Below are 10,976 nucleotides of genomic sequence, written 5' to 3'. Positions count from 1 at the left end.
TTCTGAACATGCATCTTGGTGCAGCAACTGTAGGAAAAAATAAAAATGGACTGTGCATTTTAATGAAAACCAGCAAATCATTTCTTGCGTAGCTTGATGTTACTATGTTCTAGTTGTGGAAATATGTGGTGTGCTCTAACTACTGCCTTGCCTTACAGTCTGCAGACTTTGGGTAGTTCTCTATAGCATCACCAGTGAGATTAAACTGAAAAGCTTTTGGTGCGTGTTTTTCTCTAGGACGCTGACAGTAATAAAAATAAAAAATAGTTTTGGAGTAGTCTTCTAAATCTCAGCACAGACTTTGGCATATCAGCTGATGTGGTTTTTTGGTTATCTAGTTAAGATAGTAACTGGAAAAATCATTTTTGCCATACTATTTGTAATTAAACCAAGCTGCTGCTTTGTATAATTTATGTTTAGAACTTCAGCATGATCTAAAAAGGAGGGGAGGGTTCATGTGTTTGTAACTTTAGAAAAGTTGAATTCTCCAAGACCAAGAGTGTGCTGTGACGAAAGGTCAGTGCTTTGAGAGTTCAGTGCGCATCTCTTTTGAAAGAAAAGAACAAGAGATGCTATAGTTCAAATAAAGCCCAGCTTGAAATGTCTAGTTTCCTGTTCAGGAGCTCCTGGTAAACGGTTTTGTATTTGTAAATATTATGGGACACTTGCAATAGCAATTTTATAATTTATCATCTCAGAAGACTAAAATACAGTATAGACACGTTTCGTTTATGATGGTAACCTCTTCCTCCGTGAGTTGGTTTGGAGGAGTCCCAAACTATTGGGATGAGTTTGTTGTCAAAGCCTTGTGGCCTTGTTTGTCTGCACGTGGGACATCACAGCCACATCCCATTCTCCTTTTTGAAGAGCATGGAAGATTTTTCCATGTTCCCTCCTAAAAGGGGAATTCCAAAATTTGAAATCTTGTAATTGTAACAGTGGTTTCCTTGACTACCAGGGTAATAATCCCTCTGCCGTAGATGGTAAACAGCCTCCCACACAAGCGAAGTCTTTTGATGTCTCTATCTGAAGCTAAGACATTTGTCTGTCTTCTCTACCATCCAAAATTATTGACTTGTTTGGCACACCAACTCCATAAAACTTTGTCTTTCATGGCTTTTGTTTGTTTTGTTTTTTCCTTCTGAAAACAATTTGGTCTATTTGTAGCACATTGCAGTTTTGTTCTGTTTTTATGACTTGTTCCCCTTGCTTTCCTTCAGCTGCGAAGGAGAGAATTAAGTACAGTTGTAGCCCTGATTAAAATCTTGGCTTAATTGAGTTGCAAATTTGCAATGACAGAAATTTGTCAGGGTGCCAATGATTAGTACCTTTTAGCATTCCTGGTGCCTTCCTGAATTCTGACGATACTCCCTGTTTTTACCGTTGCTTATGTTCGTTTCTTTTCTTTTTCTTTCTTTGCAGCATGAAGCTTGGCACAGGGTGTAAATTGCTTTCTCCATGATAGTGACTTGTTAATTAGCTGTCAAGAAAATCAAGTCCCTTTGTAAGGCCTGTCTTGCTTTCCTTTGAGGTGTCTCTGATACTTGGTCTTCTCGTACAGGGTCTGAAGGCTGGTAGACCGTGAGTACTAAGAGTGCCATTGCCCATACCAATATGCCAACATTTCCAGCTTCCTGTAGGGGAATTCATAGCGTCAGTTGGCATTGCTCAAATAATCCAAAATGGAGAAGTTGGGGAGGAAATCTATTCACTAGACTAACATGGGGGATATTGTATAATGTACAAGGGGTATACTACCTGTAGTACTGCTTTTTCTTCCACTTGATGAGTTGAGTAACAACCCATGTTTTTGTGCCAGTGCTCCTGGCTAGTGTCATGTGTCTTACTGTAAGGGAATGCTGCAGGACTGAGTCTTGTTACTGATATACTGAGTTGCGGTTGGGGCTAGGGGTCTGTTTCTCGTTGATAGGGATGCTAATGGTATTTTGGGAAAATCCAACAAGTAAATAGAAATTGCAGTAGAAAAATAAATTTTGATTAGAAAAAGATGCTTGATAATTAAACATAAGTTCTGTCTCTCTAACCCTAAGGAAGTGTATTCTTCTAAAGCCTCTCAGGTGCTGAGTTTTAGTAAAGATATCTTGTGGCCCTGGTATGACATTTCTGTATCCTATTATATCATCTATTTTGTATGCTGAGCGCTGAGAGTGGAAAAGATGGAAACATGGTTAGATTGTCAGTTGTTTCCAATGAAGAAATCTGTTTGGTGGAACTGTTTGCATTCCTGTGGTCAGTGGTATAAGGAAATACCATGTTATGAAAAATTCCCAATTGTTTCCTTAAGGGCTCTTAGAGTTGCACAATCTTCTGATGGTTTTGTTTGTTAAAAAAAGAAGTTAGTTACTAGCTCTTCAGTTTGGAACTCAAAATGCTCTTAAATATTTACTAGGGCTTTGCTTTTTTTATACTCAAGGTTTGGATTCAAACCAGAAGTGTATTTTCCTAATATATGCTGATCAGCCATTATAATGAGTAGTTGAAGATGACTGTATTTTCATTCCAGGAGGTGTTTCTTTGGGATATCCCATCAGTTCCTTGACTATCTGTCATTGTGATTACTCATAGTTTCTGGATGCAGCTCTAAAATGTTGCTTCTCTGAGCAGGGGAGAGCTAGCTCTCAAATAACCATTTCTCTTCTTGAGAAATGAAGTGCAAAAGCCACTTGGTATCTCTGACACACAAATCCTTTTGTCCTATAGGCTGAAGCCCTCGTTTAACATTTAATTTGTACTTGTATTTTCAATATCCTGTTAGGATTTGTGTAATATGTCTGATTTCTGACATATGCATTAATTCAGATGTATTCCAAATTTTTTTGAAGCTGCTCATATTCAATATTTGTCTTACTGCTGTCATATCTTGACTTAAAATCCATCTCTCTTCCTAATTCATTCATCCAAGAATGTCTTTTCAGTTATTATTTTCCCTGATCTGAGAGCTGGCTTTGAGTTGGTTCTTTACTGTGTGACTGTTACTCCTTTTTCAGATTTTCTTTTTCCCATTCTTGATACAATCTGCATCCATTGTTACTGGATGTATAATTTTATTTTGGCCATAGAGGTATTTAACTAGTGAATAAGAGCTGAGAATATGGCCTAAACAATGCTAAGCACAGTGAAGACAACTGCTGGCCAGTGCCTACGTCAGAGTTTCTTGCCCATATTCAAGTGGTGGGTAGGGTGGGATAAAAAGACCCTGATGGATTAAGCAGAGTGAATTAGGTCATGGCACTAAATGTCATAGTAGTTTCACAGTTGTCAAGGGATTTTTGTTGTGGTTTTGTTATTTTTTTAATAATGAGAATTTTAAATTGGGGAAGGAGGAATAGCATGTGAAAGTGCATTAAGTGATACTGGGGAGAAGGGGGACGTGAATAAGAAGAAAGGGATTGTAGCAAAGAGCTTGTGACAAAGGGCAGAAAAAAATCTGCTCAAAATCATATGATGTTTGGAGTGTCATGGTTCCTGGCTTCGGCTGTTTCCCCTGCTGCCTCCTTCTGCTGAGAGCTGTAAGATCTCCAACTTCTGCAGTGCCCAGAGGTGGGGACACACCTGAGCACGCTGGCCACTGCTTACCTGGGGCTATGCTGGCCCCCACGGGAGTGAGGGGTACTGTGCAACTCTGGAGGGGGCTAAAGTAGTATTAAACACCATCATAAATGGGCATCTCTGTGCTCTGCCAACCAGTGCTATTGGACCCGGAGCTGACAAAATTGGGGAGAATATTAAATTTTCATGTTAGAGCGATCTACGAATGCCCTCTAGAAAGAGTAGCTGCTAGCCTGCAAGACGGGGTCTCTTGTGGGTGATGGCTGCGCTTAAAATAACGTATCAGGAACTTGCATAGAAATAGCATTCCCTTATCTCTAGCAGTGTGAAGTAGATGAAAAATAAACTGTACTCATGCCAAGAATAAACAGTCACGTTAAAGTGTTTAAATTCCTGACGCTGTGGAGGGCTCCTGCTCTAACACGACACTTTGATGCCAATACACTTCCTCCTCTTTCCCCAGTCCCTGCCATCGCTTTGCGTGCTCTGCCAGGGAGCAGTTGGCAGGACAGCAAAATAAGCAAATATGCCCAAGCCCCACGCAGAGCACCTGGCTAGAGCCAATTCTGTTCCCTAAATCTGTATTCCTGTCAGGTCTAAAAGTAGATGAAATAGTTTTGTGGCTGTTTACCTGTATTAATACTGATTATAAGTACATTGTTCATTCCTAAATATGAACTTGCTGAAAATAATGCCATATTTATGGCAACACTTATTTTTCAAATGAGCAAGGAACTGACTTTCTGTAATAAAGTAATTCAGGGAAAATAGACAATTTGAGCACACATGCAATAACATCTTATTTTAACCATGGTTCTCTTGGAATTTTTGGTTTTTGCTTCAGAGTATCTTGTGACAATAATATCTTACATTAATTTTGTATAATTCTACTTGCCTCCTTTTTGACTTGTTGTTTTTGGAGGTCAGTTCTTTACAGCTGAAATTCACAGAGAACATTGAATAATCCAGCCTTTAGTCATGATAGGGCATGGCATAGCCAGCCTGCTGAAATTTTGAAACTGGTGAAGTATTTGTAGTACAATACACTAAGAAGACCTGAACAGTAATGCTTGAGGGTATTGTACTGAAGTCATGGAAGAGTAACAAGGAAAAACTGGTGATGGTTGAAAAAGGCTGTTACAACCTGATGAATAAAAATGGGTTAGCAGGTTGGTGAGAAGTACCACCTGTGCCTGATGGTAGGCTGAGCTCAGCGTTTTCACAACGCATAAAATGTCTCGTTTGCAATGTATAGATCTTAAAAAAGAAAATGTAGCATATGTTTTTTATGCATGTATGAAATCAAGGAGTCTGGCCCGTCCCCCAGGAAATAGCTGCTTTTCCTTGGAGGAGTGGTTGAGGGAAAAGGGAAGATGATGGAAATAGGTTTGTCAGGTTTGACTGAAGATAACTTGTGCTCAAAGACTGAGAAGACAAAAGATGACGGAAGCAAACAATTGCCATTTAATTTACTCATATTACTTTCATGTTAGAAGATGAAGGCAAGATGAAAACCCATAGCTGCTCAGTGGTGGGAAAGGGTCAGAGCAAGGCAGTTGTTTCCTTAGGAACTTTGCACTCCAGCAGTTGTCAGCCTTCAAAGAGCAGCATTGTGTTCCTTTTCCCCGGCTCCCCACCCGACCGGAGCCTGCCTGCTTGGCAGTGTAGCGGCTGCTCTAGAGTTCAACTTCTGCTGGACTAGAAGAGGAATTGTGGATGGTGGCTGTTATGCTCTATTTTAAAAATGCAGCAGATAGACTGGATTTTACTTTCTGATTTGTAACCTGGTGTGCATGAGGCAAAATGGCAAGATTCCCAACTAGATGCTCTCAAATGAGACTTCCCTTTGAGATTTTTTTTTTTAATATGAAAAATGCATTGTATGATAACAAACTGTTATTCAATGAAATATTCTGAAAAAGAGTTCAAGAAACTAAATGTTGTGTTAATGCTATCTTAAGTTTTAAGTGTACAATATATTCCAGTAATATTGAAAGGCCTATCAGGAGTCAGTAATCTTTCTTCTGTTTTACAGGTCAACTACATTACTAGAGCGAGGAGAGCTGTGGAAAAAATCAAGGTACCTAAAACATTTTACTGTCTGAATTCTTGGCTGTGTTCTTGCTTGTCATTTAGTGTAATGATTTTAAGGGGGAGGAGGGGAACTGAATCAGCAAACTGCCACTTTAAAGTGGTTTTATTTAAAAGCACAGACAAAAAAACCCAACACAATAACATTAATCTCATTAATGTTGTGCAAAGTACTTTTTTGAGATGAAATTGTACCTTAGCTTTGGTGTGCATGCAAGAGTCTGAACAATACTGCATAATATTTGCTCTAAATATGTAATGGAACTTCTTATGTGTAAGGGTATCGAGGTGTCCTGCAAGTTCCAGACACAGTGAGGTGGATGTTACCTATTTGTACAACTGGGTACACTGACCAGCTGATGATAAGTATTACCAAAGATAAGTGAATGTGTTGCTTGCAGCTTTGACATTCATCACGGTAATTAGCAGACTTCAGCATGTTATTTAACCATTATGTGTACAGTTCCTAAAGATGCAAAAGAAGAAGTATGAAGACAGCAAAACCTGAGCAGTAGCCTATATTTTACAAGTGAGGAACTGGTTTCTTCATACCTTTTTCAGACACTTCTGATTATTATGTCTTACAAGTGTTACTGTGGTATAGCTAGCATATATTGTGGTATTCACTTTCATAATACTAGGCAGCAAACATTCTTGCAGTACAATCTTTTAGGGATTTTAGTGCCTAATCTCTTATCTGAAGTATTTTTTTTTTCTACCAGTGTTTTCTACAGCTCCCCAGTCCTTGATTAAAATAAGACAGTGTTACTACTTATGTTTTCATGCCTGTTATGTAATTAAGAGGACTATACTAAAATAATCCTGTTGCTAACACCTGGCTAGGATTCCTTTTGGGGCATTTTTTTGAGTTGGAGAAAGTTTTTCTCCTTTATTTGCTGTGAAATATTACCTGGGAAATGCTACACATACCTTGCAATTGCAACGCTATGAGGCAGAAGCAAGGAAGGAGTCAAAACATTACCACTTTATCAAAATGTAAAGACAGTGGCTTTTATTAATAAAAGCTTACTGCATACTTCTGTGCACTTCAAACTGAATAGTGCTGAGCTGCCTTCTTCCACTAAGAGTGCATGAAACTGTTGCTTGTGAGGGATGATGTAGTGAATTCTGGAGCTTTCTGCCCTGTTGAGAAGTTAGTGCTAAGTTTGCGTATTTTTAGCTGTGCAGGTTGCTCATGCAACACATGCAAAAGCAGTGTGCTGTAGATAAAAGTACAGTTCATACAGAAGTAAAGTCTCAAATTTCTCCTCTTAATACAGCTTTTAGAAACTGGTTGTGTCAAACATTTGTTTTATCTTTGTGATTGAGGGGAAAAAAATGGATGTTTTCTTTTTGATTGGTGTCTTCAAAAGTGTGGAAATTTAAAAGAAAGGGCAGAGCAACTTGCAGTGCTGGTAAAAATGAAACGTGTCTAGTTCTTGACCTGCTGGTGGATAATTACACTTACATTACAGGCGATGCAGAACTTCTCAGGTTAGTTATTTGCACAGAATTGAAAATCCAGGAGAGAAATCCTGTCCCAGAGCGAAACAGCGATATTGGCAGTGACACATTCATCGACAACGCCTTTCACTTCAAAGAAACAGAGTAATTTCTTAGTCTTTTGACTTTGCTTTAAGATTGTTCAGGTGATCACTTCCGCCTTTAAATTGAGGTCTTCTGTGATGCATGGGGTGTTTAAAATGCGAGTTGTTTTCCTGGAAGCCTGGGAGACTGTCTGCTGTACATGGAGCCCCAGCGTGGCTATGTTCCCTTCGGTGCTGGAGTGGCCTCTCCTGCAGGCTCCTGGTAAGATGAGAAGCTGGCAAAAAGCATAAAAAGGAATTCATGTGTGGCTGGAAAAAAGATACAAGGGAGTCTCAGACTCTTTATCTGGCGTCTCCAGTGCTGAAGGAGAGGTTTCTATCTCTTTGCCCAATTTAGACAAGAGATTTTACTCCAGAAGTCTTTTTGCCCCTCACTGTGCAAAACCTGTCAGATCCTTTTCCTGACACTTTCTCCCCTGTCAGTCCCTCAGAAAGACTTCAAAAGAGATTTTTCCCTGTTGCAAAAGGAACCAGACATGGCCTTTCTTACTCACCCTGTATTTGAAGCATTGATAAGTAACATGTGGCTGGCTCCAAACTGCAGACTTTCCCAGCCATTTGAGAAAACACTGTTAATCGTTAAGTTTTAAAAAACTATAGGATTGTTCTTCCTTCTTTGCAATTGCTCTTTTGTGTAATATATCCCAAAAGTTTTGATTCTCTTCTGTCTGAAGCAGTCAGAACTCCCTACTGTCTTTCTGATTAATGCATATTGAAAAGAAATGTCAAATTCTTAAAACTTTTCCATATGGGAAGTGTTTCTTTATTCATAATCTGTGTCACACTGTTTAAGCTGTAACTTTTTTCTTTAATGCTTTTGGATCATCGCTGTTTGGAACATTTATTTCAGGAGTGCCCTAGCAGAAAGAAAAACATTATTTTTAAAACTTGAGACTGAGTAAGAGGAGCCTGGAATCAAAATCCACTGTCTTGCATAATTGTTTAAACCTGCTACACAGTTTGGAGAAGGTACAAACTGAGAGGTCTTTTCCATAAAATGTATCTGGGGCTTCATCTTCAAAAACAGGGTATGCCCGAGGACAGTTTCTGATCCTTTTAGTAAGAGTAGAGCTCACTTGAAAGGCAAGGCTGCAGATGAAGAAGAATGTAACCTGGGGGTTTATGAGCTTATTCAATAACTCCAATCTGGTGCATCGCAGTATAATGATGGGAGAACACAGTAAAATTACTGCCTTTTTATTTCCTGCTCTGTCTAAGGAACAGTCTACAAGCAAATGGTACAAAAATAGAGTAAGATGAAAGATTAATCTAAATCTGTGTTCAAATTTATCACCTGAATTGATTTTTCTTAAAAAATAATAATAAAAACCCCAAGCTCTCCCTGAAATACAGAGAGGCTGGCAGCATTACCCCCAACCATTTAACCTGGTTAACCAAAGTTCAGTGTTGGCTCTTAGCTGTTGGGCAAACTGCACTCCCTTCAGCTTCTGTTGTCCCATGTGGTTCATATGAGGAGGGCTCAGACCTTGAATTGTTAAAACATTCAAGGGGCCTGATTGGGCCACTTTCTGAAACCATCTCACAAAACTCTAAGATTCAGCAAGTTTGTAACGTTGGTTTTTTTAATGCTTTTTAAGAGCAGTGGGTAACGCCTTTCTGTGATGTGATGCATGTTTCTGTGCCCCAGTTAGCATTACTTATTTTGCTAGAAATTAGACTTTTAAAACCCCTTTACACATAGTACTGAGGAAGAGGGCAAGGTAGGGCAGAGTAGGACAGTTACCAAAGTGTTTTTTGTGTATTACCAATGTAGAGTTGACCAAAATTTTTGTCTCTACCCTACCTAAAGCGTCAGTCCTTAGTGTCCCATTCCCCCCTGCGCGCACATACACAGACATCCTATGGGGTCATAGCTGTTTTGCAGGATGACTGTAGCAGTGGTGATGAAGGTCATGTTTCTAACCAGGCTGCTGTAGTTTTGGTGCTTTTGAGCCCCTGGGCTTTCTAAGCTTAGAGAGAGGCTAGATATTGTTTGTGGGACTATTTTAAGCATGCTCTTGATGCTTCCTGCCCCCCTGCCTCCAATGCATCTTTCAACACATCTGTCTATTTTACCATCACCAAGTGTATATCTCCGTTTTCCTACCAGCCCTCACCCTTCCAGTCCAGCAAGGAGGAATTGGGATGAGCATTGGCTCGAAATTTGTTTAGGCACACCCCTTCCTAGGCTTGAGCAAGGGAAACTGTTTAATAACGTTTACTCCTGGATATATGGCATTTCATGCAAACATGGAAAGCTTATATTCTCTGTCTTCCATCAGTTACCAGCCCTGACAGAACCATACTTCAGCATCCTAGAGGCCTGGGATCCTCCTGTTAAATGTGCCTTTATTGTCCCCTCTGAGCCCTGTGGTCAGGGTGAACTTTCTTATTTTGGACAGTTTTTTAATTGGGGCCATTTAAGTCGTCCAGGTGGGGCTCTTCAAATGTCAGTGGCTCTAGATAATCCTATCTGCATGAATGGTGAAGCAGAATATGTGATACAAGTGTATTTATGCCTTAAATGCCTGTTTCCAGTAAATATTCGTAAAAAGAAGTTGGTCTTGCAGTCTGTTAACAAACACAAAATTAAACACATGGTTGGGCTTATGCACGTTTCGTAAAACCATGTAATCTGAAACCTTGTTCTCTACAGCAAATCAGTTTGAAGCTTTTTTTGTTCCTAGCATGAGAAGTTTCGGTGCAGAAAAGTCTGAGTCTTTGACTTAATCTTCTCACTAAATATTTGTAGCTGCAGACGGTAATATTTGTTTATACTGTATCTGCACTCTGTGTTTTTCTCATTCAGATTGGAAAAAGATAACTACATACATCGTGAAGACAACTGTATTTTTCTGTAGTCCTTCATTTGTTGGACTTCTTTCCTGTTGAGGTGGAGAAACTTTCTGGAACTCAGTTCCTATTTGCTTGGCTGGTCTCAACCCTGTCCTGTACTGGACGTGACAACGGTGCTGTATCTCCTCTACCTCTCCAGCTTTCCCTGCTGGTGATAGTGCCCATGCTGAACTGAGCTGGTCATTGTGACCAGTTGCATCAAAGTGCTGGAGCTCTGCCCAGATACTCAAATGAAATACAGTGTGGGATATATATTGTGCAAGCTAAAGTAATCAAAGAGAATATAAAACAATGACAAGAGGAGATCCTTTCTACAGTTGTTGCCTTTCTCCTGAAAAAGCACTTGCTTTGTGTGTAGCTTCTGTTGCTTTATTACACGTGTGAAAGGGTTGCGGGTTGTTGATTGTGTTTTGGTTTTAATTATTATTTTAAAAACACCGTAATTTTCAACATAGATTGCCATTACAAAATAGAACCTGGTTCTCTGTATCCTCATGTTTCCTGCCGAAACCAGGACACCTCAGCACCAAGCTGATGATTGTCTTGTCTCAAAAGAGCCAAATCGGAGTTTCTCTGGCATGATCAGAGGTTCATAGTAGTAAGGAAGGCTTATCCAAATTCATGCAGCCTTTTAAAATGTGAATAGGGCACTTGAAGCAAAGATCCTGCTTCCTCAGGCATGCTGCTGATCCTTGGGTTTGTGCAGAATTTCTGTAGATATTACTTCTGTTGTGCATTTAGGAAAAAGACATTCCGGCTTTCCCAGCCAGTGTATCTTTTGAAGGCATTATTTTCATTACACTAAAATCCTGCATTTTTGTTGCTGCCTGTCCTTCTCCTCCTCCCCCCCAC

The 10,976-nt window shown here is 39.7% G+C and overlaps 1 protein-coding gene across 3 annotated transcripts in view; it reads left to right on the top strand.

Moving 5' to 3' along the window:
• The first annotated feature begins 5,602 nt into the window (after positions 1 to 5,602).
• The window catches only part of ADD3 (adducin 3 (gamma)), a 69,055-nt gene continuing 63,681 nt past the window's right edge, over positions 5,603 to 10,976 (top strand). Inside the window, exons 1-3 of one of the 3 annotated variants that reach the window (XM_009325960.1) lie at positions 5,603 to 5,650; positions 5,941 to 6,004; positions 10,078 to 10,161. The gene's annotated coding sequence lies outside the window, so the exon portion shown is untranslated. The remainder of the gene's footprint in view (positions 5,651 to 5,940; positions 6,005 to 10,077; positions 10,162 to 10,976) is intronic. The other 2 variants (XM_009325958.1, XM_009325959.1) reach the window with 2 other exon arrangements.

Source organism: Pygoscelis adeliae, unplaced genomic scaffold (genome assembly GCF_000699105.1).
Source record: "Pygoscelis adeliae isolate BGI_AS28 unplaced genomic scaffold, ASM69910v1 Scaffold4, whole genome shotgun sequence".
Taxonomy (NCBI): domain Eukaryota; kingdom Metazoa; phylum Chordata; class Aves; order Sphenisciformes; family Spheniscidae; genus Pygoscelis; species Pygoscelis adeliae.
The sequence above is the reverse complement of the archived record's forward strand: the minus strand, read 5'-3'. Positions and strand labels throughout refer to the sequence as shown.